At 38.5% G+C, this 27,343-nt stretch overlaps 1 protein-coding gene across 4 annotated transcripts in view; it reads left to right on the top strand.

Annotated features, from left to right (window-relative positions):
• Rngtt (RNA guanylyltransferase and 5'-phosphatase) overlaps positions 1–27,343 on the top strand; it is a 225,192-nt gene that overhangs the window by 104,466 nt on the left and 93,383 nt on the right. The window lies entirely within an intron of this gene.

Below are 27,343 nucleotides of genomic sequence, written 5' to 3' on the forward strand. Positions count from 1 at the left end.
ACCTCTTTGGTAGGCTTCTGCCCTTGAACTCAAGATCTTACTGCTTCCCAGGCGTTGGGATTATGAGCCTGTATCACCACATGTAGTTATCTTCATGAGGTTTTGTCCCCACACCCACTGCCAGATTTACATGAAATCATATTTCATATAAGGCTTTATTGTTTATAGGCTAGTCTATATTACTCTAAAAAGGAAGTAAAATAGTCTCTATTTTCTCTATATATCTCATTTTCACATATCTTTTTTTTTTGTATATACCCAAGATAGACAACAAAGTTTTTTTCAAATTTTAAATGATCTTCACTATAAAATGTAGATGTTACTAAAAACCTTATCAGTTGAATTCTGCATATGGGTTCATTAGTTTTATAGTCAAAGATGTTGAATCAGTGGGATTTTTTCCTTTGAAGGGCATTTGTCTGTACTTTATTAGGGGACGTTTTCAGTTATTGTCCTGGAGTTTTCATAATATTTTTCATTTACTGCCTATTCTCTTAAGACTGTTGCCTATTTAAAGGATGCTTTAGTGTGAATATGTTTATTGTATTCTCAAAGCCTTCCTTTTTTCACTTTGCTTCACAAATTTTAACTTCTTATCAACGCAGATACTACACAATAGGAAAATGCTTTAGGAAGTAAGTAGGGTAATGATAGCAAAGGGATACAGTCTGCAGGGCAGGCCATGGAAGTGCATTTTATCTGTCAAAGGGATACAGTCTGCAGGGCATTGAAATGCATTTTATCTGTCAAAGGTAGAGTACGGATGCATCTTCCTATATAGTAGAGACAAGGGTCCATTATTGATTATAAAAGCCCAGACTCAAAGATTAAATATTAGTCTTTTAAGAGAATTAAATACTCAAAAAGGGATGTTGTACAGTCTAGTGAATTCTAAGTAAAGAAAGCTGGTTGGTTAATAATGCACATTAATACTACTTTTTAAAATTAAAGTGTTTAATGGTTTACACTTTTGTATCTTAATTTGCCATTGTACTTAATAGCAAAAATTAGTTAAAGAATAATTTTCTTGTGCTCCTGAGTTCATATTCAGGTCTCTTTGCCTGATACTACTCCATGGATAGGTAATTTATTTATTGCATGTGTGTGTGTGTTTGTGTGTGACGTGTGTACAGAGGATAATTTGTAGAAATCAGTTCTCTCCTTTAAACATGTGAGTCCACAGGGCATCCATCCTTGGTGGCAAGAACCCTTCCCTGCTGAGCCATCTGCTTGGCCCCATATAAGGAATATTAGACTATAGCAACAGGTTGTATATACAAACACACACACCCATGATTGGGAGGTTGCTTATGCAAATAACTATTTTTGTCTAAGTGTTTGGTTTGCTTTCTCTAAGTGTTTGCTTCAGGCTTTTTTTTTTTTTTTCCTGGTGGAGTGTCCGGTGTATTAACATTCTGTCTTCCCAGTGAGATATGGAGACTATAGTCCTAAGCAAGAACAGAGACTTCGCGGAGACACCCTACTTCTGAAACAGTGCATGACAGAGATTATTCTGGTGGGGCCACTTTCCCAAAAATATGTTTTGGGACTTATATTTTGCTTTGCTTTTTTGAGAGATTCCTTCTGTCTAACCAGCCTGGCCTAGAACTAATGGAGGTCCTCTCTCAGCCTCCTTAGTGTTGAGATTTTAGGTGTGAGCCACCAAACCTGGTTTTGGAAAATGAGTGCCTGAATATATGTGTGTATACCACATTCAAGCCTGATAACTGAGGAAGTCAAAAGAAGCCGTTAAATCCTCTGTAGCTGGAGTCATAGGCAGTTGTGGACTGCTGGATGTTGGGAGCCGAACCTGGGTCTCTGCACAAGCAGCAGGTTCTAAAAATAGCAAGTGTTGTCAACTGCTGAGCCATCTCTCCAGCACATTGGCAAGTGAGATTTCAAGAAGATAGTAAAATTTATTGAATTGCTTCATGACTAACATTTTCTTTTTCTCTAATGCTATGTTTATACTATTTGGTTAGTGAATATTGGCTATTGTATCTAGTATTGGTTGTTTCATCCAATTTTGAAAAATCTGTGTTTTGGTTTATTTTTGTTTTTTTGAGATAGGGTTTCTCTGTGTAGCCTTGGCTGTCCTGTACTCACTTTGTAGAGCAGGCTGGCCTCGAACTTACAGAGATCCATTTGCCTTTGCCTCCCGAGTGCTGGGATTAAAGGCCTGTGCCACCATGTCCGGCTGTGTTTGGTTTTTAATAGGCTGTAGTTCTGATAATAATACTTAAGAGCCTCTTGGTGATAAACAGAAGGACCCTTTCTACAAGCTGCAAAAATCAGATGCAGTTCAATGCAGCTGAATGCTTTTTTCATGTTATTTCCAGTTTTTTCTTTTAAAAGTACATACTTTTTAAAAACAAAAATACATTACATTTTGAATATCCAAACGTCACTGTTTAATGTGACTTTTTGATGTATTAAGGTATATCATTGTCAGTACATGGTTTATTTAAAATAGGTGTCAATTAAAGATAGTAATATGAACTAATATGTGGTAACTGTTACAGGATATATATTTGTTAGCTAGAGTGTGTTACATCTTTTAACTATGTGAGTGAGGCTGTCTCCATGCCAGCGCAGTTGCCACAGATAGGCCTGTTTTGAAGTGAGAGTGTGACCCTGTCTAGGTTCAGTGCTTGTGAGGGTCTAGATTTGGCTGTCAGTCCCTACATGGTAACTTAACAGCCACCTGTAACTACAGATCTAGGGGAGCCAGTACCCTTTTCTGACCCCTGCAGGCTCCTGCACATAAAGGTGGCGCACAGATATACACTCAGTTTCGCATTCACACAAGTAAATATAAAGTAGCAGTGTCTGCAGTGTATGGAACAGAACATGTACAAATGAGGCATAAATATTAAATACCATGAGATAGTTCAATGTCTTTTTAAATTTATTTCAAATGTTTCTTGGAAATTTAAAATGTAACAGTATGTTTTGAATAATATAATAGCAATTTTTGAAAATGTTTGCAGTGAGACTTTGTAGGTTTCTTTGTGTGACTTTGAGTTTCATTTAGGTGCTATAATACAGTAAGGTTCGAATTCAATAGGAAGAGAAAATCTATTCTGCTATTTATTACCCTACTGGTAGCCACTAAGAATCTGAATTTGACTTTCCAACTCTTTGGAAGTTATATTAATCTAATCACTTCATCATGGCCAAAAATAGGTTTTGTTTATCTTAGCAATTTAAGTATTAAGTTTTATAAACATAGCTTTAAAAATTTTGTTTTGAAAATATTGTGCTTTTATATTAAGTAGTTTATATCCCAAATCCACAGTTACTGCTCAAATCACACAGGTGGTCTTTACTTTGAAAACTGTAAACTTTCTATTTTTCAAGATTCATTTACTTATTTTATGTATGTGAGTGCTCTATCACAACAAGTTCACCTGCATGCCAGCAGATGACATTAGATCACATTATAGGTGGTTGGGAGCCACCATGTGGTTGCTGGGAATTGACTCAGGAAGAGCAGTCAGTGCTCTTAACTACTGAGCTATCTCTCCAGCCAAAAACTGTAAACTCTTGAGTACAATATTATTGACTTACAGTGAAGGGTGTAGATTTATTGAACTGCATAGTAATTAAGAACGCAAATTTGAGAGCCACACTGCTTGGGGTGAAACAGTCTTGCTCTAGCTCCATGGCCTTCATCACAGTGCTTTCTTTCTGTGCCTCCGGTTCTTCATCAGTGTCTTAGTTACTTTTCTATTGCTGTGATAAAATACTATGACAAGGCAGCTTTTGAAATAAAGTGTTAATTTGAGACTGAAGGTTTTAGAGGGCTACTTAAGAGTCCATGACCATCATGGTGGGGACCCTGAGAACACTGAGGCAGGCATGACACTAGAACAGTAGCTGAGAGCTCTCACCTTGAGACAACCAGGAGGAGGGGTGGAGGGGGTTGGAGGAGAGCTTTTGAAAGCTCACTTCCACCCTCACCCCCATGACAGCTTCTCCTACAAGGCTACATCTCCTAATCTTTCTCAAACAGTTCTACCTACTGGGGACCAAGTATTCAGACATGAACATATATTCTCATTCAAACCACCACAATTGGTAAGCTAGAAATTGGCCTCTTAAGACTTTTATGAGGAATAAATCTATAAAATATTTAGGACAGATATGATACATGATAGATACATTTAGAAATTTGTTACTGCTTCTCTTGAAATTTTTTTTTGTTTTTGTTTCTGATTGTTTTTTGAGACAGGGTTTCTCCGTGGCCCTGGCTGTCCTGGAACTAGTTGTGTAGACCAGGCTGGCGTTGAACTCATGCCACTTCTCTTATTTCCATATAAGTAGATGTAAAAGACCATACTCTTTCCTTTCCACTCATTTTAGAATTACCTGTTACTTGGTGTACTGTATAAATTCAGCTTTTTCTGTGAACCATTTCCTGTTTGATTCATGTCCCTGTAACAGCATGGTCTGGTGCTTTGTATTTGATTGTTGATTATTTTACCTCCTGAGGTCTGCTTGCTGTCTTTAAGGAGCAGACACTCACATACTCCAAAATGGTGTTTGTAAACCTGGCTTTTAAGTTATTCTTGATGGGCTGAATAAATCCCTACACACCTGGGCAGGGCAGAGTGAGGAGGTGTGGCCAAAGTTCAAGGGCTTCTGGGAGAGAAGGATCTTAGGCAGGAGAGAGGCACTGGAAGAGGAGGAAGGAACAGCAAGGAAGGAGGAGGGTAGGAAAGCACCTGGGCCCTGGGGACTCTGAAGCTCCCCATGGAAAGAAGTGGCTCAGTTGAACAACTTAAGCAAGTATTTTGGGATTATGGATGGGAAGTAGCCCAGAATGAAATGGTTAAAGCAGATGGCTTAGGATGGGGGCTGGGAGATAAGGGAAGGTAGTTTAGGGGTTAATATCTGCCCAGCCCCAGCTGAAATAAGGCTTATTCTAAAATACAACAGGTGCCTGTGTCTTTTATTGATTAATAGTGGGCTAGATAATACTGCTGTAATAATTACAGACTATTTTTATAATAAACATTATTAGATATGTACTGCAACATGGCCCTGTTAATTTTTTCTTTTTAAATGCGTATAATTATAAATTGCTGAAAGAGACTATATTACTTACATTTCTTTTGCTGTGATTAAATCATGACTAGAAGCAACTTAAGGAAGAAAGTTTATTTTTGCTTATGGTTCGAATTCATGATGGCAGGTGTGGTGTGGCTGCAGGTGGTTGGAGCAGGAAGTTGTATGATTACATTTTTTTGTTGACATTGTAGAAAACAGAGAAAGCAAACTGGAATCTGGGCAAGGCTGTACATTCTCAGAGTCTGCCTCCAGTGATGTATTTCTTCCAGCAAGACTCCTCTTCCTAAAAGTTTCACAACCTCTGCAAACAGTGCCACTAGTTGGGACCAAGTGTCCGAATACATGAGCCCATTGGGACAATTTTTCATTCAAACCATTGGAGAGGCTACTGTTTTTGGAAAGTCCTAAAAAAGACAGCAGTGAGTGATGATGAAAATGTAGAACGAAAGCCGTCATGTATTGAGGTTGACGTTGGCAATCGATGCAGCTGCTTTGGCAGAGAGTTTGGTAGTTCCTTGGAGTGCTAAGAATGGACTTAACCAAAATGACCCAGGTGTTCTTTTTTCAGGCATATACCAAAGAGAGATAAATAAAAACTGTGTCTATACAAAAAAAATTAAACTTGAATTTTATTGGCAACCTTTTACATAAAGGTCAAAAGGTCCAAACAATGCCAGCTGATTGACATGCAAATGAAACAGCAGTTCTCTAGAATATGCTAGTACAGCACATTTTTATGTACAGAGCAAAGGGTCTCTGGACCCTGAAATTCTTCTTGTGGGAATTTAATAAAATAGTTTATGTCCAACATTTAATATGTGACATAATAAATACATTTTTTTTTTTTTAAAAAAAGAAAGGATCACTCTGTGGATCATGCTATAGCTGAGAGCAGGAAACTGTGTGCTGTGGACGTATACTGTGACCATTGGTCATGTCAAGTTAAGGCAGGCATCTAATGGTATTTCAGGTTGATAGAGAAACCCAAGCACTTGGAACTTATATTTTTATAAAAGATTGCAGAGGCTGTGTTGATTTGCCTTACTAAAGATAGCATCTGCATGTGATTGGTATAACAACTTGGTTAAGTTGTGATAACTCATGATCATTCTATGCCTTTGATGATGCTACTGATCTTTGCATTTCCCTTGGGGATGATGTATCACTTTTGCTTTATGCGTCTGGTAGGGTAGGTAAGTTGTAGGGTGTAGAGGAATGTGAACTCAGAACGTGGCTGTTCTGACAAGAGATCACCTCCAAAGACCTTCTAGTCTTTATCATCCGACTAGAATACAAACATGGCTTTAATCCAGGAGACAGAGACAAACAGATCTGAATTCAAGGCCGCCTGATATAGAGCAAGTATCAGGTAAAGAAAAACTTAGATCCAGGCATGGTGGTACATGCCTTTAATCTCAAACAAAGGAAAAGTTAGTTTGTAGAAGGATACACCCAGGTTTGAAAGTAATGTCTAAGTGAGTGGCAGAAAAGGTGACAGATCAGAGAAGATTTGACAAAATAGGATACACCTAACAGGAGAAGAGAGAGGGAAGAGAAGCTACTTAAGAGGCAGTTTTACAGAGAGAGGAGGTAGTTTTACCAGGACAGTAATGGAGAGATGGGTTTTAGAGCGAGAACTCAGGTGAAGATGGAATCAGCCAGAAAATGAGAAGAAGCCAGAAGATTAGAGCAAGTTGCTGAGTTAGTTTGAGGCAGAGCAGAGCAATTCTGGGCCCAGAGAAGCCAGATTAAATAAGTTGAGTGGGAGAAGACTTTGAGCCAGAACAGCTGAGTTGAACCAGCCAGCCAAGAGCTCAGGAAGAACAAGTAAGGGCAAGCTTATTAAACAGTAAGTCTCAGAGGCTGAAAATGTTCTAGGCCTAGATTAGATTGTCTGGAGGCTAGAAGCTTCCAGGACTAGGCCTGGGTTAGCAGAAGGAGGCAGTAAGCCTCCCAGGCAACAGTTGAGCCAGGAGAGTAAAAGTTACTCTTACAGTAGGGCTTTCATTTGGCCTTTCCCGGAACGATGGCTCTTACTTTACGGGTCAGAGAGCCAATATCAATCCCTCCAGTTGCCACGTATTTCTTGTTATATATCCAATAATTTGGAAATAAGTACAAACTCTATTTGTGGACTTGCTCCATTTAGGCTTGTTGTTTACTTTTTTACTTGATAGATGAAAACACAAACATTTTGCAATATAAATAATTGGCCTCCACATAATATTTCAGTAATGTATATACATTGTATAATGCTTAAATCAGGTAAGCATTTCCTTATTGTAAAAACCTACAAAAGCTTGTTTTCTAATCTTTTTAAATGTATAGATCATTATTGTTATCTGTGGTCAAAGCCTTTTCTTGTCTTATGCTTAATTCTTCTGTCCATGTAATTGTAACTTCGACTCCATTGACCAGTCTCTGTGTCTTTCTTTCCCCTCTTCCCATCTTCTGGGAAGTAACCTGACTTCTGTGGAATTAAGTGTTTTGTATCCACATATGTATGAGGTTATGTGGTACTTACCTTTCTGGGTACATTTCACTTGATGTGTTGCTTTCCGTAACCTTCCATATGACTGCAAATGGCAGAATTTCGTTTTTGAGTTACAAAGCAGTTTATTACCAGGCTACTCTGTTTAGCTAGGAGAACATGGTTTCATCTTTGTCCTTGGAAGTTAGTATCTGTTTAAAGTGAGTATCTGGCAATTTCCAAGTTGTTTGGGGTGGTGGTGGTGGTGGTGTGTGTGTGTTCATCCGTCTCTGTCCAGTTACTAGTAAATGCTGTCAGTCTGCAAGTGGTTGCAGGATTTACAGTAAGGGGGGTACATTTTAAAAGGCCACACAGTAAGTATTCTAATGTTTGATCTGTATAGTTCTCTGTTTTTGTCATTCCTTTCTGCCACTGTAGTGCACAAGCTAACATAGACTAAATCTGTCTGCAGGAACATGGCAGTGGTTTGTTTCACTGAAGCTTTATTTTCAAAGCTATGTATCTGGCCAGATATGTTCTGTGACTGTACCTTGCCACATACAGCTTAGACTGCATTCTTGTGACATTGTTGCAGGGTTGTTCTTCAAGAGGAATCTGGCCTCTTTCTATCAAGGGGCCAAGGTTGTGTTTCTTACCTAATGCCTCTGTGCATTAGAAGATAAACAGTTGGACGCAGTGGCGCACGTTCCCAGCACTTGGGAACACAGAGGCAGGCAGATCTCTGTGAGTTTGAGGCCATCTTGGTCTACAAAGAAAGTCCGAGTCAGCCAAGGCTACACAGAGAAACTGTCTTGGGGGGGAAAAAAAAAAAGAAGGAGGAGAAGGAGGAGGACAGGAGGAGGAAGAGGAAGAAAAGGAAGAGGAAGAGAAACATGGGCTTAGTAGTCATCAAAATGTTTTACTTCCTGCTCATAAATGTCCTCTGCACTGGGTGCCATGATAGCACACATCTTTAATCCCAGCACTCACGTGACAGAAACAGGTAGATCTCAGGAGTTCAAGGCCAGCCTAGTCTAAATAGCAACTTCCAGGACAGCCAGGGCTGTATGTAGAGAGACCTCGTCTTAACCACCTCCCCACAGTATCCTTGCTATTATGATTTTTCTTTTACTTAGGTTTACTTAAAAACAGAGTGATTAATTTTGCTTTTTTATGTTTATTTGAACTAGTGTTACTGTCAAGTAAAAGCACCGTGTTGGTAGCATATTTAGAATATTGAAAAACTATCCTTGTGTATGAAAGAATTGCATCAGCAAGAATATAGCTAATGATAAACTGTGTAGGGGTAGACATTTTTTTCCTGTGTTCTTTTTTCTCCTATGTTTTGAAATGAATGATCAACAGATGATTATGATTATGATTATTATATTACTTTAAGGAAGTGGAATTTGGAGATTACAATACCATCCATGGTATTATAAAGAATGCTTAGTGACTGCAGAGATTGCCATGTAACGTGTATGTGTGCATGCATGCATGTACATGTATACAAGTATACAATATACCTTGGTCATATCCAACCCAGACTCTTTTTGCCACATTTTGTGGACCCTTCAATTCCCAATTTTTTTTCTCTCTCTCCTTTTAATCCTCTTCCTACTCCTCCTTTTATTTTTAGTTTAAATTTTTTCTTTTATAGCTCATTGAGTTCAGTCAGCATTGACTACAACATAGAAGAAATTGCTTCCCCATCCACCAGCAGTGATCATGACCAATGGATCATTGTTTGGTCCTTAGCTTGGGTTTGAGCCTGATGAGATCCTCTCCCATTCCTGTTAGGATGTTGGCTAGTGCCAGTCTTGTACAAGTAACGACGCTGCTTTGAGTTTGTGAGTGTAAACGTGTTGTATTAAAAACAAGCATTTGAAGCACACCTCCCAGTCCTCCACCTCTCAGCGTTCTTTATACGCCCTCGGTATGTTCTCCAAGTCTTGAGTTGTTGACACCAATTTCCTATTTAGGGCTGAGAATTCAACAGTCACATTCTTAGCCCCTTGAACAGTTATGAGTCTTGACACTTACTGCACAAAGATGCTTCTCTAACTCACTCTGAGAGAAACATTAATTTCTGTGCATTAACATAAATATTTATAAGGTACTTTGAGCACCTGTCCACTTAGCAGTAGTAATAGGTTCTACCCTAGGGCCTGTGACTTCCCTTCTAAGCAGTGGGCCTTTGACTAGGTTTACAGTGCCATACACAGATGCCCTCTTGGGGAATAGGCCTCAGATCCAATCAGAAAGCAATTGACCTTTATGTCCCAGTAGCACTAGTTGACACATCTTGCAGGGCAGGTTAACATTTAGTTAGCTTCCTCAATAGTTCCTGCCTCACAAATATGTCTGTCAGATATATTGGTCCAGAAGACTGAAGGTGATACTCAAATATTATAGAGAGTTTTGCGTGACTCTTCAGGTCGCAAACTGTCTGTGTCATCTTCTCATTGGGAAGCTACTAACCGGCACTCCTGGTATACTCAGCTAATCAAGTTTATTCCTTCTCAAGTCTCTGGTGGGATTGAAGACTAGATAATTTAGTTTACAATTAAGCTTAGTTGTTCAGGGGTTAAGATGTTTTTAGGTCTAGGCAACTGTTTTAAGTTGATAGAGATGAGATATGATAGATATTGATTTGCATTCAGAATTTTAGATGCACCAAGATAGGAAAGATGTTTTCTTTAATGCTGCCAAGTACAAATAGCAAAAACACAAAGAATGTAACATTTATATAATTCCTGATTGTGTCATGGTTATTCTTGCTGTAGGTAGTTTATTGTAATTATGTGTAATAATATAAATGTATATGTAAAATAAAAAATATTTACTATAAAACAGAAAAAAACCATTACGCTTTCTGTAGTGGATTATGAATCCACTGTCAGCCTTTACCTCAAAATAGGAAGGTTTCTTTCTGGAGTAATCTTCAAGAGGACAGCAGCCTGAACAGGAACTCGAGTCCCACTAGGAGCTTTGGATGAGGAAAGGAGAGGTCCCTGTTAGGATAAATAACAAATTGGGGTGTTTCTTTGTATGTGGGTTTCTTGGCATGTAATTCATATCATGCAAAGAAGGATAGTCCAGTTGGGCACTGTATGTTCTTAGAAGTTAGCATGAATGCTATACAAGTAATTTCTAGTTGAGTAATCCTTGTATGTGAGTGCATGTGAATCGAAATCATATAAATTATGGCAGTCCTGTACTGACCAAAGGGTTGGGTCCTGGCGTGGGGTTGCAATTCTGTGGTGTCAGGTTGTAGCATTCTGAGGTTGGAAGTTAGGCATCCTAGGCTCAAGAAAGTTTCTTAATGCAAATTAGCTTCATTTGTCTCTTATGAATGGCATTTCTTCTACAAACCCCTGCACTAGAGACGTAGAGGTAGGAGGCTCAAAAGGTAAAAGCCGGCCTGGGATACATGAGATTATAATAGGCATTCTAGCCCAAGAAACACCCCAATATTACTTTTGTCAAGAAAAAGTTTATTATATTGGCTGGTAAGATTAATGTTCAAAAGCTAGAGCTTTAAACTACTTGGCACAGAGTGAGAAGGGAGGGACTGATCAGGGAAACACGGTCAGTTTCCATGTCCAGAACGATGGGTGGTGGTTGGGGGTGAGCATTACTGACCATCTGGCATTTATATGCTATAAACACCCATGAGGCTGTTTCCTGTGTTTTCTTTCTCTTGGCTCTTTAGAGCCTTCCCTCCCCTACCACAAGACCTAATGAAAGAATAACACAGAACCAAACCCCTTGGGAATTTGGTCCCTGGCTTTAGTCTGGTAGTATGAGAGTCATAACAAGCTAGAAACATCCCTTCTTCCCATCTTCCCACCTGACATGTCTTGTCCTGTGACTTTCCTGCAATATACATAACCCTACCTTGCCAGCACTTAGTTCCAAAACCCTCAAACTATGTTCCCCCAGTTTGCCATCTGAGCTTTTAAAAAACAGTATGGTAAAGTATAAGTTACAATCCGTAGAGGATTTTTTTCTTTCTTCTAAGCATCAAGACTAAGCCTGTGGAATGATAAAGATTCTTGAGAGTGGCAGATCCTCTCAGCTCCTGGTGAGCGAGGGTACCAGAAGATTACAGTTGCCAAGCCCCCAAGTCAATGGCTTCCAAGTTTGTTGTCTCACATCCAGTAAGATTAATATAACAGACAAGAAGTGAATGTAGATTTATTGGAGAAAAGTGAGGAAAACTTTTTTGAGTAGAAAGAGTGGTCTTAAAGGAGACTACTGTGCTGTCCTGTCCAGTGGCTCCTTAGGAGTCTTAGGATGGAAATATAGAGGGCCTTGGGTACTCTATTGAGATTGGCCGTTCTCTGTGCACACTGTGGGCGAACCGGTGAGGTTTGCATATCCTTTGCATAACTCATGGGGCCTGACACATGATGATAGGTTGTTTGTTTAATCAAGAGAGAGGTCATGTATATGCTTCGGTCACCTTTGCCTATTACCTCCATGAACTCACTGTCCTCGCTCTGTAGGCTACTGGTTAAGTCTTTGTTTTGTTTGTTTGTTTTTTGTTTTTGTTTTCAGACTGTGTCTGGCTTACAATTTACCATGAGTCTATGGTCCTTACTGCTTAAAAGTGTGTTTGGCTTTATTTAACTTAATATACAGTTCTAGTGTTAAGATTTTTTTAAAGTTAGAATTTCTTTATTGTTTTTAAATTGTGTGTGTGTGTGTGTATGTGTGTGCGCGCGCACACCCACTTGAGTGTAGTGACTGAAGCCAGAAGTGTTGGATTCCTTGGAGCTGGAATTATAGGCAATTGTGAGACATCTTGATGCTAGGAACCAAATTTGGGTTCTCTATAAGAGTAGCAAGTGCTCTTAACTCTTGAGCCATTTCTCCATCCCCTTTTATAAATTTTTAAAATTTTGTGAATGCAAGCGTACATGTTACACAATTCATATGTGAAAGTCAGAAGTGGATAGAGTTGGTTAGCTTTTTCAACCTTTTTGTGGGACCTAGAGATGGGACTCAGGTTGTCACACTTGTCACACCTCATTTGCTCCAGCCTTTTGTCTTATTTTTTTTAAACAGTTTACTTATTTATGTATGTGTATGTGAGGGCTTGCATGCACTCTATGTTGTACATATGGGTCCCAGAGTTTGAGCTCAGATCATCAGGCTTAGAGTAAGTGTGCTTACCTGCTGAGCGATCTTGCTTGCCTACCTCTCATTTAACAAGATAATTTAAGATCTGTTCAGAATTAGTCTGTTAAGCTAGGTTGCTTTATTCCTTCTACCTTGTTTCTGTTATTTTCCTTTTATAACCCGACCTTTAAAAAGTATATTACTGCATTGGTGTTAGTTGCACTTATTCCATATTTACTTGCAACTTTCATGAACTTTCCATTAAGTTAATGGTGTCTTTCTCTTCCCTGTATTCATAATTGGATGTATATCCCGCAGCCCTTTCCCTGCTGTACTGTGTTCTGCATCATACTTGGAGCTCTCTCTAAGACTTTCCCTCTCCGTCTACTCTTGAAGTAAGCCTTAGCAATGCTTTTATTTTCACTTGTATTTCACTCTACGTTTTATTAAAAAATTTACTGCAACCTTGTCCCCAAACAGACCTTGTAAGAGTCCAGTGGTTTATGTTTGATATGATTGAATATGGAATTTAAAAATTAAAAGTTTTCTTTGGCTTATTATTAAAATTTGGCCCAAAGTGTTCTTTTAGTTACTATATACTTCAAGTTCAAATTCTTATTTATATCTCAGGGAGAAAAGGAGGAAAGATTTGAGCTTTTTAACCAGTATGCATTCCTAACATAAAATCAAGAATAGATTAAATAGCTTCAGTTATTAAAATAGTTTCAAAATAATTAGTGGTATAATTATATTCCTCTAGCTTTCAATGTCTGTCTTGAATCAAGTCATTTATTTTGGCTTAAAGAGTTAATTATAATGAGAGGATATTTAATATCCTCTAGCATATGACAGCTTCAAAATATAAATATGGAAATTTATTATAAAAAGAAAGGGCACATCATTGTTAATGCGGGCCTTTTATCTCTAGGAAATGGAACTCATATCAGGCTCTGAGTCTCTAGGGAGTGTTTCTGAGGGAGGGGTTAGAGAGGCTTGCTTCACTCTTGGTGTACATCAGAACACTATCTTAGCAGCTACACTGCCAGGTCTGCAATAAAGGGGTGGTAGGGACAGTTATGATTCAGACCTTTAACAAAGGTATGTGCAGTGGTGGGACTGGTAGTTTCTAGTACCTTAACTTTATTACATTGGTCCCTACCGTTTATGACATTGTTTAAAAAGACTCTTTCTCATAAGGAATGGCTTCACTACTCAGTAGCAACTTAGGGTTTGGTGCTTAGGCACCTGTTTACCACCACAGTGTTGTCTGATATGAACACTACAGATTTAACCATTGTGTTTTTATGAAATTGCTGTCTTGTGCTCTTTTAATTAGAAAGCTCTATCCACTGGAGGGGAGAGTTTCTGTTTTCATCATTGAAAGAGATTTTATGCTCATATTGATAAGCAGATTCTGCTTCAGATCCCAGAACCATGTTTTGTCATCAAGAGAAGTGGAGACCACACCTTTTTTAAAAGTACATTTTTTCATTAATTTATTGTCATTAAAAATGACAAGTTGTATAAAAGTTAGACATACTTTTACTTACCACTGCATTGTTACATAAGTTCCTCAGATATACAATTTATCTCTTTTCACTAGTATCCTCATTTTTATATGTTATCTATATTTACAAATTGCGTGGACATTTAAGCATGCATTCATTATAGCACGTATAGAGCATGCTAATAGTCTCAAGGGAATTTAGAATAAATTAACTATAAATTGCATGAATTCATTACCAAGGAACAAAGACCTTTTCATCCTTTTCAGGATATAATTTATGAATAAGAAAAATTACTCTTCCTTCTTGTCTTTCAAATCTTAAGTATAAGTAGAAATGCTAGTTACAGCTGATTTATCACTATTCATTAAGTACCTATTGAGAACCATCTATCTATTGTTATGTACAGGAAATAAAGATTCCTAAACCCCAGCCTGACTAAGACAATAGATACAGTGACCGTTAGTATGGAAAAGTGTTAAACGGCTGCTGTGAGTATAGTGCTACAGAAGCCAGACATTTCTATGTCTTAGAATGTGCAAAAATGAAACAAGACAATGCTTGGTTGCTGGACAGAAAACAAAATCAAGCTGGTTTGGTTGAAAAGAACCTTATAAATTTGTTGGAATTCAAAAAAGAAAATGTGGAGGACAAGAGGGCACAAACTTATGGAATCTGTGGGAATGGAGATTTGAATAAAGTAGACCAGGACTAGATTGTGATAGACCCAGAAAGCAGGGAATTAAAACTGATCTTGTAGAGTTAATAGGTTTTTTACCAATGTGGAATAAAGCATTAGTTGTAATACGTCTTGGTAGGAGCAAAAGAGGTGAAGGAAGTGAGGAAGGTAGTCAAGGAGCACAACAAAGGAAACAGCACAGAATCGCATCATGGCAAGGGGGGCCAGGCAGGGGGAGAAGTGTATCAGCTTTGGTATTAATGTTGGAGTGCTTGCTTGCTGAATTACTTGAAGCTGTAATTTGAACCTGGCACCAAAAACTGTCTTCTAAGTTCTAGTTACTGTCCTACTCTCCCAATGACAGGGTCAAGCTGTAATCTATTGGGAGACCACTTCTACTTCCTGCTGCCTCTCTGATAAGAAGCTGGAGATGAAGAAGCTCACAGGCTTTTGTCTTTCTACATACACAGCTTGTTGAATGCCTTCTGTATTCTCTTCTGACATCATTTTCCCCTTTAAATTAAAAAAATTTTATAATGTGCCCCCCTGTGTGTATGCGTGCATGCGTGTGTGTACGTCTGTCTGTCTGTCTGTCTGTCTGTGTAGCAGACTATAAAGGTTAGAGGTTTACTTTTGTGAGTATTTTATTTCCTTCTGCTGTGGGTTCTAGGGATAGAATTCAGGTTATCATATTTATGGAAAGCACTGTTAACCATTGGATCATCTCCCTGGTCTTTTCTCCTGATATATTTTTCTTTCCTATGCCTTTCTTATTTATTAAATACATAAGTTGCCTCTATAATGCCAGAGTTTTCAAAAATCTAATGCTGGCTTCAGCAAATTTTGGTATGTTGGTGGTGGTAGAGAAAAGAGCCTGGCAGGTGTCAGAAAGGAACCAGCTTGAAAGCACCATTCAGAAAAGAGATTTATTAAAGGGTTGCTTTCCTGGGCGGAGGAGTTGCCTCATGTTGTAAAGTGCTTAACAGGTTAGCATGAGGCTCTGAATTGGATCCCCGGACCCTGGGAACCAGTGTGGGTAGGGAGGCTGAAACAGACAGGCTCCTGCCGCTTGCTAGCCAGCCAGTGGCTGCAACATGGCTTATTGGCACCATGGAGGCTGATTGTGCTGTAGTACCACCCTATAGAGTGCATCCATGATCTTCTTTCCCACTCTGTCCCCTTTCATCCTCACTGGTCATGTTTCTACTGCTGTAGTTCCATAATCATCTTATCAGGGCAAACAACCTGGCCAGATCTTTAGTGTTAATATGCCTAGGTTTTACAGTATGTACAGAATGAAAAATTTCAAAATCTGTAAGCTTTGGTGCTATTTGCTTAACAGTTTCTTTCTCTGTCTGTGCCTCTCGCTGACCCACTCATTGTGTGTATGTTTTGTTTTAGGCAGTAAGGTACCCCTAGCTGCTTAGGGTCTTCTCACCTAAAAATCAGTTGCAAGATTTCACGATTCAGCCTACAGCCATTGTATATCTTGTTAGATTACCTATTTCTCCTTGTATGACTTACAACAGACTGTATATTTATTTATATATTTTTTAATTAATTAAATATTTTTAAATAAAAGGACTTGCAAATAACATAATGAAGTAACATTGGCCAAACCCGAAGCCTATATATTCTACTGTCCTGTACAGTTAAAAAATAACCATTCCAATGCTATGGAGCGTCACACTGAATTTTGCACTTTGACTATTAAATATTTTTTATTTTTAAGTAAAAATAAAACCTGGAAAATCTGTCAGAGTTAAAACTAGTAAAACATTTAGCTTTATGTTGTCTTTTATAATTAAAATGTCTATTGTCTACATTCAGTCCTCTTTTTAAAAAATTTAAATTTTGTATACAGGTGCTTTGCTTGCATGTAAATTTGTGTGCCACTTGTGTGCAGTGCTCTCAGGTCAGATGAGGGTTTGGGATCCCTTGGAGTTGGAGTTACTGATGGTAGTGAGCTGCCATATGAGTGCTAGGACTTGAACCCTGGGTCATCTGCAAGAACAGCTGTTGCTTTTTTTTTTTCATTTTACATCCTGATCACATCCCCTTCCCTCCTCCCCTCCCTGTCCCACCCTCCCTCTTCCCCTCTCCTGACTTTCGTATTCCTCAGAAGAGGGGAAATTTCTCCACCCACCCACCTCAGCTCAATAAGTCACATCAGTACTGAGCATGTCCTCTACCCTGTGGCCTGGCAAGGCAGTCCTGCCAGGGGGAAGTAGTCAACAGAGTCCATGTTAGAGACAACCCCTGCTCCCCTTACTAGGGAACCCACATGAAGCTTGAGCTGCCTATTGGCTGCATCTGTGTAGGGGGCCTAAGTCCAGTCCCTGCATGGTCCTTGGTTGGTGCTTCAGACTCCACACGCTCCTCTGGGCCCTGGCTCTGTTGGCTCTGTTGGTCTTCCTGTGGAGCTCCGGTCCAGGCCCTTTTTTCCTTCATCCCCCCACCCCCTTTCCCCACAAAACTCCTTTTGCTTCTCCCAGTGTTTGGTTCTGAGTCTCAGCATCTGTTTTGAACTGCTGCTGGGTGGAGCCTCTTAGAGGACAACTCTGCTAGGCTCCTGTCTCCAAGCAAGCAGAGTATCATTAATAGTACCAGGGGTTGGCTCCATCCAATGGGGTGCATCTTGGGTTGGGCCAGACATTTTCTGGACATTTCCTCAATCTCTGTTCTATTTGCTCTATCTTTATCACTGCACATCTTGTAGGGAGGCTAAATTTTGGGTCAAAGTTTTTGTGGGTGGGTTGGTGTTCCCTTCCCTCCACTAGGAGTCTTGTCTACTTAGTCTCCATGGCCCCTGCTACTATGAATCTAAGACCCAGAAATAAACCCACATACCCAGATTTTTGACAAAGCAACAAAAACCATATAATGGAAAAAAAAAAAAGAAAAAAAAAGAAAAGAAAACATCTTCAACATATGGTCCTGGTCTAACTGGATGTCTACATGTAGAAAAATGCAAATAGATCCATATTTATCACCCTGCACAAAACTCAAGTCCAAGTGGATCAAAGACACAACACCAGACACACTAAATCTATTCAAAGAGAAAATGGGAGGAACCTTGAACTTATTGGCACAGGAGACAACTTCGTGTATAAACAAGAACATGGACAGCTCAGTCTCTAGGGTCAACAATTAATAAATGGGACCTCTTGAAATTGAAAAACTTGTATAAGCCAAAAGACACTGTCAGTAGAGTGAAATGGCAGCCTACAAGTAGGGAAACGATCTTCACCAATTCTACATCGTAAAAAGGGCTAATATCCAAAATATATAAAGAACTCAAGAACTTAAACACCACCAAACCAAACAACCCAATTTAAAAAATGGAGACCAGCAGCCAGTGAGCGTCTAACTAGCTCTCTCTTCAGTTCTTTTTGTCACCTAATACTCAATACTCATCGCCTTTTCTCTTCTCCTTTCACATGTGCATTTGTTTACAAACATTCATGCATGTTATAGGGTAGGGTCAGCATACGAGGGAGAACATAGATTTTTTTCCCTTTCTGAGAGTGTGTGATATACATTCTAAAATAGATTCTGAGTTCATCTATATTCTGAAAATTTTGTGATTTCACTGTTCTTTATATATTTATGTATTCTAATAGTATTATATATGTGGATAATGAAAAAAATATATCATCCATGCATCTGTTGATAGACAACTAGGTTGGTTTCATTTCCTTGCTATTGTGAATAAAGCAGCCGTGAGCATGGAGGAGCAGATATCTTAGTGGTAGGTTTGAAATTCTCTGGGTATAAAGCCCAGGAGTGAACAAACTGGATTGTGTGGGAGTTCTGTATTTAATATTTTGAAGAATCTCTGTACTGATTTCCATAGTGGGTGTATTAAGTTTTACTTCTCTTACAGTAATTAAGTGTTGCTTTCTGTTCACATCCTTGAATGTTTTTAAAGATTTGTCCATTTCATCCAAATTAGTGAACTTGGGAGTCTGGAACTCATAGTATCCATTCTCTCCCTGCTGTATGAATGCAAGGAGAAAGGGAGACTTATAACTTGGCTATTTTTAAATTGATACATAAAGTTTACCATAATTTAAGAGTATTGTGTGATACCCTGCATAGATTACATGGATTCAAATCTGAGGCATATGTCTTCAAACTAAATTTATGATGAAAACATTGAAAATCCTTTGTTCCATCTAGCCCTTTGAGATCTGCAATACATTGTTGTTGTCTGTAATAACCCACCTGTCCAATAGAACACTGGGATCTGTTTTATTACTGTATTACTTAGTGCCCAATGACCAACTTTTCCTGATCTCTCTCCTTCCTGCTCTCTTTAGCTTCTATTAACCATGGTTCTCCTCCTCCTCCTATTATTATTATTATTATTATTATTATTATTATTATTATTATTATTATTTTACTTAAAAAATTTCCCCTATTTACTATTAGTGAATATATGTGCAAATGATGTGTGTTCATGCATGTGCCGTGCTGCGTGTCTGGGAATCAAGAGACAAAGGAGAAGTAGGTTCTCTCCTCGCACATTTGCATGTGTCCTGGGAACAAAATCTGATTGGCCGACTTACTACTTCAGGCTCTAGGAACCTTTCCCTGCAGGCCATTACTTAGGCCCTCAGCTTTTTAGGTTTTTGAGTTAAGATTTTGCTCTTCAGCCTAAGCTGGCCTGAGCTGTGTGATCCAGCATGACCTCAGACTCATAATAGTTATCCTGCCTCTGCCTTCCAAATGCTGGAATTTTACACATGCACCATCATGCCCAGCTCAGCTTCTATAAGATCAGCCTTTTAAGACTGCATATATGAGTAATATCTTGTGATGTTATCTTTTTGCCCTTAGTTTATTTTATTTAACATAGTGATATTTGTGTCTATTAGTGTTGAGACAGGCACTGGGGCTTTGTTTTATTAATGGTTGGATGGCATCTCATTTGCATATGTACCCCTTCTTTGTGCATCAGTTGATGTAGGCTTAGGTTGTCTTCATTTGTTAGCTATTGTTAACAGTGCCGCAATGGGAGCATGCGATGGAAGAGCTCTGTTCCTTTCCTTTGGCTAAATACTGACTAGTGGGATTGCTAGATCATGTGTTACTTCTGCTTTTTATTTTTTTGGAGGAGCCTTGATGCTCTTTTCCTTTATGGCTATATTACTAATTTACATTTCTACAAACAGTGTACAAGAGTACCCTCTTTTCCATATTCTTACCAATTTTGGGTTCACTGATGATAACCATTCCAACGAGTGAAATGCTTACTCATTTTGGGCTTGAGTTGCATTTCCTTTATAGTATAATTTGTAATTAACTTTTAAAAAATTTGTGTGTGTGTGTGTGTGTGTGTGTGTGTGTGTGTGTGTGTGTGTGTGTGTGTGTGTAAGATCAGGGATCAACTTTGTGGAGTCAGTTTTCTCCTTCCATTTTTATGTGGATTCTGGAAATCAAACTAAGGTACCCAGGCTTGTACAGCAAGCACTTTTTTTTTTTTTTTTTTTTTAACCTAGTCATATTGCTGGCCCAGTAATATTAATTTATCATCTTTCTTTGTTCTTAGAATGACTTTTTTCACTTCTTATGTTAGAATTGTGGTTTTACTGATATTCTTTATTCATTTTCTGTTTTTAAGATTACAATTTCTGTTGAAATTGTTATTTCTTCTGATTGGTTAAAGATACTAAGTTTCTTATTCTCCAGAATGTTCTAAAAATATTTCAGTACTATAAATTTTCCTCTACTCATGGTGTGTGGGCTAGTTTTTATGTTGACTCATCAAGAGCTAGGGTCATCTGGGAAGAAGGAATCTTAATAGAAAAAATCCACAGTATTGGCCTGTGGGCAAGTCTGTAGGGCAGTTTAGTGATTGATAAGGGAGGGCACAGTTCTCTGTGGGTGGTAGCACCTTGAGCTAGTGGTCCTGGGTTCGATGAAAAAGCAGACTGAGCAAGGCAAGGAGCAGCAATCTTTTCTCCTCTCTACGTCAGCTGTTACCTTTAGGTTCCTGCCCCGACTTCGCTGTAAGTTGAAATAAGCCTTTCTTCCCTCCCCAAGTTGTCTCTGTGTTTCATCATGGCAGTAGAGACTCTAACTAAGAGCTTATTGCTTTACTGCATCGCAAAATTTTTGATAAATTGTTTTTATTTTAGTCCAAAGTATTTTTCATTTTTTCTTTAGTTTTTACTTCTATATTAATTTGAAGAATGTTTTTTAAATTCCAGATATTTCAAGATTTCCTAGCAGTTTTTCATTATTGATTTCTGCTTGGATTTGATTAAGGTCTGAAAACATAAATCACATTTGTTATAATATCACTATGTTTTTATGGCTCAGAACATATTCATTCTTGGAAAATGTTCCAGATGAATTTAGAAACAGCAACAAGAAAAACAACCACCACCCTGTCTGTTGCTGACTATATTCTGTACACGTTAGTTGAATATAGTTGGCTGATGTTGCTATTTAGTTCAACTGTATCCTTGATTTTCTTTCCTTAGATCTTGAGTCACTAAAAAGAGAACTTTGAAAATGTTCTGATTGAGCAGGCTCCTGCTGAGTGGTATGCTGGGTGCTGAGGTATCTGTCAGTGTAATAGAGAGAATTGCTGTTCTTTTCCTTTAGTTTTATTATTTTTTGCTTCCATGTGTTGATGCTCTAGTTTTATTCTAATTTTAGGCACATGCGTTTTGGTTATACTTTTTGTTTGTATTTTTAAACTTAGTTATTTTGAACTCTTAGTGCTCCTGTATAGGACATGCATGTTCTTCACCGCAGAGCTGTCTTTCCAGCATCTCCCAGAGTGGTGCTTATTTCTTTAGAAAGGATATTTTTATCTAAGATCTTTGTGAATGGTCAAAGGAAAAAAAATAATAAAATTAATACATGAAGCTTTTCTACCAAATTAGTTTTCAAAGGTATCCACATCCTTTTAGTAAACATAGTTTATAATCTAGAGGAGGAAATCTGGAAAGTATAGTTTTAAATAATAACTTGTATCATTTAGGATAGTTTCTGTTGTTAACTAGAAATCAGTTCTGATACATAAAATTGATTTTGAATAAGCATTTAACTTTCTATTATTTTCTTGTACCTTAGCTTAAGTGAGCCTCATCTTTTATTATAAAAGCATAAATGTCTTGTGGAGTAGATGTGCTAGTCAAAGCATTCCATCTTAAACTATTAAGTTTTCACTGATCTTGAACCTGTCTCAGATATGTAGATAAATCAGGTATCTTTCAGAGAGTGATATTGGAACTTTCAGTTTAGAATTTTAGTCTATTAATTTAAAATTTTTATATCACAATTTCACTGAACATTTTCAGTTACATAGTCTTAATTCACAACTACAGCTTCAGAAGGTGGGTCAGTTTTTCCTCTTTTAATATGAGGAAATGAAGAAAAATCATGTGGTTTATTACTCAATCCAAAAGTATTTATTGAATTGACAGTAGAACTGGGAAAAGATAATAAGATTAGAACTCTAAGCTTTAAATAGATGTTTATTTTTATTTTATGTATATGAGTAATTTTCCTGGGTGTATGTATATGCACCATGTGTCTGTCTATTGCCAGTGGAAATCAGAAGAGAGCATCAGATCTCGTAGAACCGCAGTTGCAGACAGTTGTGAGCTGCGATGTGGATTCTGAGAACTAAACCTCAGTCCTCTACAAGAGCAGCAAATGTTCTTAATCACCAAACCATCTCTCCAGCCTAAGAACTCTAAGTACTTTTTACTGTCATCCTTTGCTTAGTCCCACAGCCTATGGCAGTAATGTTTTTGTTTTGTTTTGTTTTGTTTTCACAAAGAGAGTGAGGTTCGGAACTATCTAGTTTTCAAATTACATTTAGAGAGGTGGGATGAATAGGGGAGAGAGTGTAAACCTGTGTGTGCCATGACACATGTGTTTAGTGTCATAGAACAGCTTGTGAGAGTTGGATGAAAGTTCACAGGTTTGCATAGTAAGCTCTCATGGCCTCCTTGCAAGGACTCCAGCTTCCCACACATTGCTTAGCACATTCCTTCCTCTAAAATGGCAGAGGAAGAAATCCTAACCCTTTAGTCTGGCATCTTGGATGCACTGCCGTTTGCTTGCCAGCTTGGGACTGACTTTTGTGTTCCATGCTGGCTATTAGAAGCATCTTTATATGGTCTTGCTTTCAAGGAACATGGAGCGCTTTAGGCTCTTTCTTTTCTCATATTGGAGCTTTAACTGGATTGGGGTCTTGACTCGAGGGATTTTTTTTTATGTTTCTAATGCAAAACAGGGACTTTTCTTTAACGGCGATAATCTCTTAAACAATTATAACCTCTTCTTTCATATAGGTCTTCACTACAAAATTAGCTTCTAGTGTTCTTTTCCTCTCTAATCTACACTTTGTCTTTGGTGTCATTACCTCTCCCCTCTTTTTCTTTCTTTCTTCTCCCCCCACCCTCAGCCTCCAAGTAGACCTGCTTAAGAATAGTTAATAGTAGCCAAGGCACAAACTCAGCATTTTGCTGTCTTGAAATTTTCTCCAAGAAAGACATTATCCATTACCTTTTGATTTATCCTTATGTAAATTCTTAGGACATGGGCAAAAACCAGCCAGATTCCTTAACAAACTATTACAGGAATGTCTGCTAGCCACATTGCTAATAGGGTCTTGTTGTCTCCTGAATTCTCATGAGCCAGACCTCTAGTGTTTGAATTTGGGCATAAGGTTTTAGAGGGAGAGTTTTCACATGGCAGCAGACTGCTGAAGCTGAGGGAGAGAAACAGATAGTAGGGTGAAGTTATACAACCCTCAAAGTCTTGCCCAAGTGATATACTTTCTCTAATAAGTCTGCCTAGGGCCTTCAAAGAGCACCACCAAATGGGGACCATAGCTCAAATATGTGAGCTATGGGGGGTGTTTTGCTCATTTTTTTTAGACCACAACAATGTCTATAATCCAGGTACTGGGGAGGTTAGGGCTTACTGTATTACTGGTTGTTTTAGTTACTGTCCTATTGCTATGAAGAGACATCATGACTAAAGCAGCTTATTTTAAAAAAATACAAAAGCAAAAAACTATGTAGTTGGAGGATTGCTTCATGTTTCAGAACGTGAGTTCATGATCATGGGGAGCATGGTTTATATAGGCAGGAAGCAGAGAGAAACTGAGTCTCCTCAGTGACACACATCCTCCAAGAAGGCCACACCTCCCAGCCCTTCTTAAACAGTTCAACCAACTGGGAACCAAACATTCAAATATATAAGCTTAGGGAGGCCATTCTCATTCAAACCACCACTCTGGTCTAGCTCAGTGCGTGAGGGTTAGTGATAGATCTTGCCTCAGAAATTAAGGTGGAGTACAACTGAGGAAATACCCTATACCTCTGGTGTCCACACACATGTGCATACACATGTATGTGCACTCCACACACATGAATGTGTACACATGGTTTTAAAGTAAGCTTAACCAAATTGTATGTTTGCATGATAAATACTATTTAAAAATTCAATATACATAAATGATGAAAGGTGATTTGTATGATTTGTGTAGAGATGAGATTAGATTTTTTTTTTTTTTTATAAAGACACACCTCCATACCAAAATGGTTACTTACTGCATGCTGTCTCCGTCTTCTAACTTTACTGTGTGCTAAATGTCAGGTCTTGCTTCTGAGAGACATTGGCGTGCCCTAGTTTGTTATCATATTTCTCAGTACAGGTGGTTAGTTTTTACAGTTGCTTTCTGATCATGGCTAGAAACAGCATGACAGATTCCATTTTGGCTTGCAATAGAGTGTTTTCTTTGTAAAAATGTGTGAAATTTGGTTTATCCTTAAGTGAACAAATACTTCTTAATCTGTTTTAGGACTATGCAAAAATGCTAGCCACTAGCTGTGCGTAGCTGGCTCTTGAACATTTGAAATAGGATTTGTCTGAAATGATGTATGTTATAAATATGTGATATATACCAGGCTTTGAAGATGTGATAAAAGAAACTGTAGACTAACTAGAATAACTGTTTGATATTTATTACCATGTTGGAATGATGGTCTTTTGGAATATTTAGTTAAGATATATTCTTATAGTTAATTTTATATTTCTATTTGTTTTAATTTGCTTTAGGAAAATTTAAATTAGATGCATGTAGCTTGAATGTGTTGAGACACTGTTGAACAACATTTCCCTTTATATTTTTTTTCTCATTTGGTCTTAACCTTTCAAAGTAGACTAAGTATTCTTTTCTTTTTTCATATCTTTTTAGATAAATATTTATAAACTAAGATTTCATCTACCTTTGTTTTTCTCTTTTTATGGTGTAGAGACTCAAACCCAAGGCTTTGTGTATGCTGGGGAAATAACCTACCATTGAGCTATAGCCTAACTTCCTCTTTCTTTCTTTCTCTAGAGGTTACAGACATTAGTAAGTCATTTATTCAATGACTATGAATCATTTAGTCGTATGTGTTTTAAAGAAGCGAAATCTGTGGTCTGGGCACTTTTCAAATTAGTCTCTTCGCAGAGGAGGTCTTGTTCCTGCTTCATATTATTGCTGTTCTAGTGTGCTTCCCTGTTACTGTGACAATACATTTATTACCAAAAGCCAGTAGAGGAGGAAAGGGTTTATTTCATCTTAACAGTTTAGAGTTCATGATTGAAGGAAGCAGGGTAGGAGCTCGAGGCGGAAACTGAGGCAGACAGAAGCTTGCTGGTTTGGTTCCAGGCTTTTCCTTCAGAGCTACCTTTCTTACACATACTAGGCCCATCTCCTTAGGGATAATACCACCCACACCAGGCTGGGCCCTCTCACATCAACCAGAAGTGAAGAAGATGCTCCATAGACATACTCACAATCATCTTTCGGAGACAGCTTTTCCATAGTGCTTCCTTATTTCTGTGTTTGTCAGGTTGACAACCAAGATTAGCATCTCAGTTGCCAAAGTGTAAGTTAACAGTAGGATATTTACTCCTAGAAAGCATATATAGCAAGGACAGTTCTGTTTTTAGAAGAGAAAAGAATCTTGAAACTCCAAAGCACTGTCTCAAAGGCTGAAATCTGCCTCATAGCATTCTGTGTGCAGGAACTGCCTGGTAGCAGCAAAGGGCCAGAGAATGCCAGCATTGATGGGCGATAGCAAGGGCAGCACGCTCTGACATCCCAAACAGCTGCATCTGGTCAGAACTGTGGTCACAGCTGACATCAGAAACTCAGCAGTGGTTTCCAGGGCATGGAAAGGAGCCAGAGAGATGAAAGTAGCTCGAGGGCAGACTTTAGCATGTAGAAAGTATATTTTCTGCATGAGTCACCTTAAGAAAGCAGACTGTTTCTCTTGGGATAGTGGTCAGTGAGGTAACTGAGCCAACTGTGGCCAGCTAAGCTGTCTCCAGAAGCCTTCTGGACCTGGTGACCCAAAAGGAATTAATATGGCATGGATACTCGAGTCCTTGGATTACTCAATGTGAGAGGCTACTAACTTTCTAGTTCCAGCTTCCTGCCTGGTCTAATCTTTGCAGAATACAGGGATACAGTGTTAACTTGTTAGAGTACCTTTAAAGCAAAAGGCACGGTGTAGGCGTGGCCACATGAGAGAGTATTTGCCTACCCTGTGCACAGCCCTGGGTTTGCTTTCTAGTACAACACCGGGAACGGCCTGTGAGAAGTCATACTGGATGGCCACACCACGGTGCACTAGCCCCTCCAGACTGAGTTGTGGGTCTTGATTTTCTGATGTCTTAGTAAGGCACAATACTGTGAGAGCAAAGTGCTTTGCAAATCACCAAGCCTGTGTTTAGAGGGCACTTTTGTGCTTTGGAGATGGTGATTATCTTATCATCACTGGAAAAGGACTGCCAGTAAGTAAACTCTTTGAATTAGGAGAAGTGGGATCAGCTGCCACCTGAGCTAGTTGGAGCACCATATTTCAGAGAACCCTTAAGTAGTTTCTAAGAAACAGTTTATAACAAAAAGTATTTTCTAAGAAACAAAAAAACCCAAAGACCTCCTGCTTGCTTTAACCATGTTTTTGTCAAATCATAAGAAAAACACTTAAACAAGCTACATATGTGTTTTTTGATAAGTGATTTCTTTCTTTCTTAGTGCCAGCAGCACCTCAGTACAAACAGTGGCTATAAGATGAGTTTGTCATAACTGTCTAGCATATGCCAAATATAACATCTGAAGTTTCCCACAGCTTACATGATGCTTTAAAATGCCTTTGGTAATAGTAGTTGACAGAGTTATTTTTAAAAATACAATTCAAACTTTTGAAATAGAAGAATCAATCAAGTCCAAGGCTTCTCCTTTTCCTACATGGATTTCCACCCAGTAAACGTTATGATTTAGAAATAACAGAGATAATCTCTGTGCTGTTTGCTAAGAGCATCTCTTTCTGTCTTGATTATGATGCACATACCCGATGTTATCTGCTTTGCTAGAGCATAAGAAGACTGGAAAGACTTCTCACCAGATTCCAAATAATAGTCATATTTATTTTGGGAGGTGGGGACGGATGTTTTATTTTG

Source organism: Acomys russatus, chromosome 2, assembly GCF_903995435.1.
Source record: "Acomys russatus chromosome 2, mAcoRus1.1, whole genome shotgun sequence".
NCBI classification, from domain to species: domain Eukaryota; kingdom Metazoa; phylum Chordata; class Mammalia; order Rodentia; family Muridae; genus Acomys; species Acomys russatus.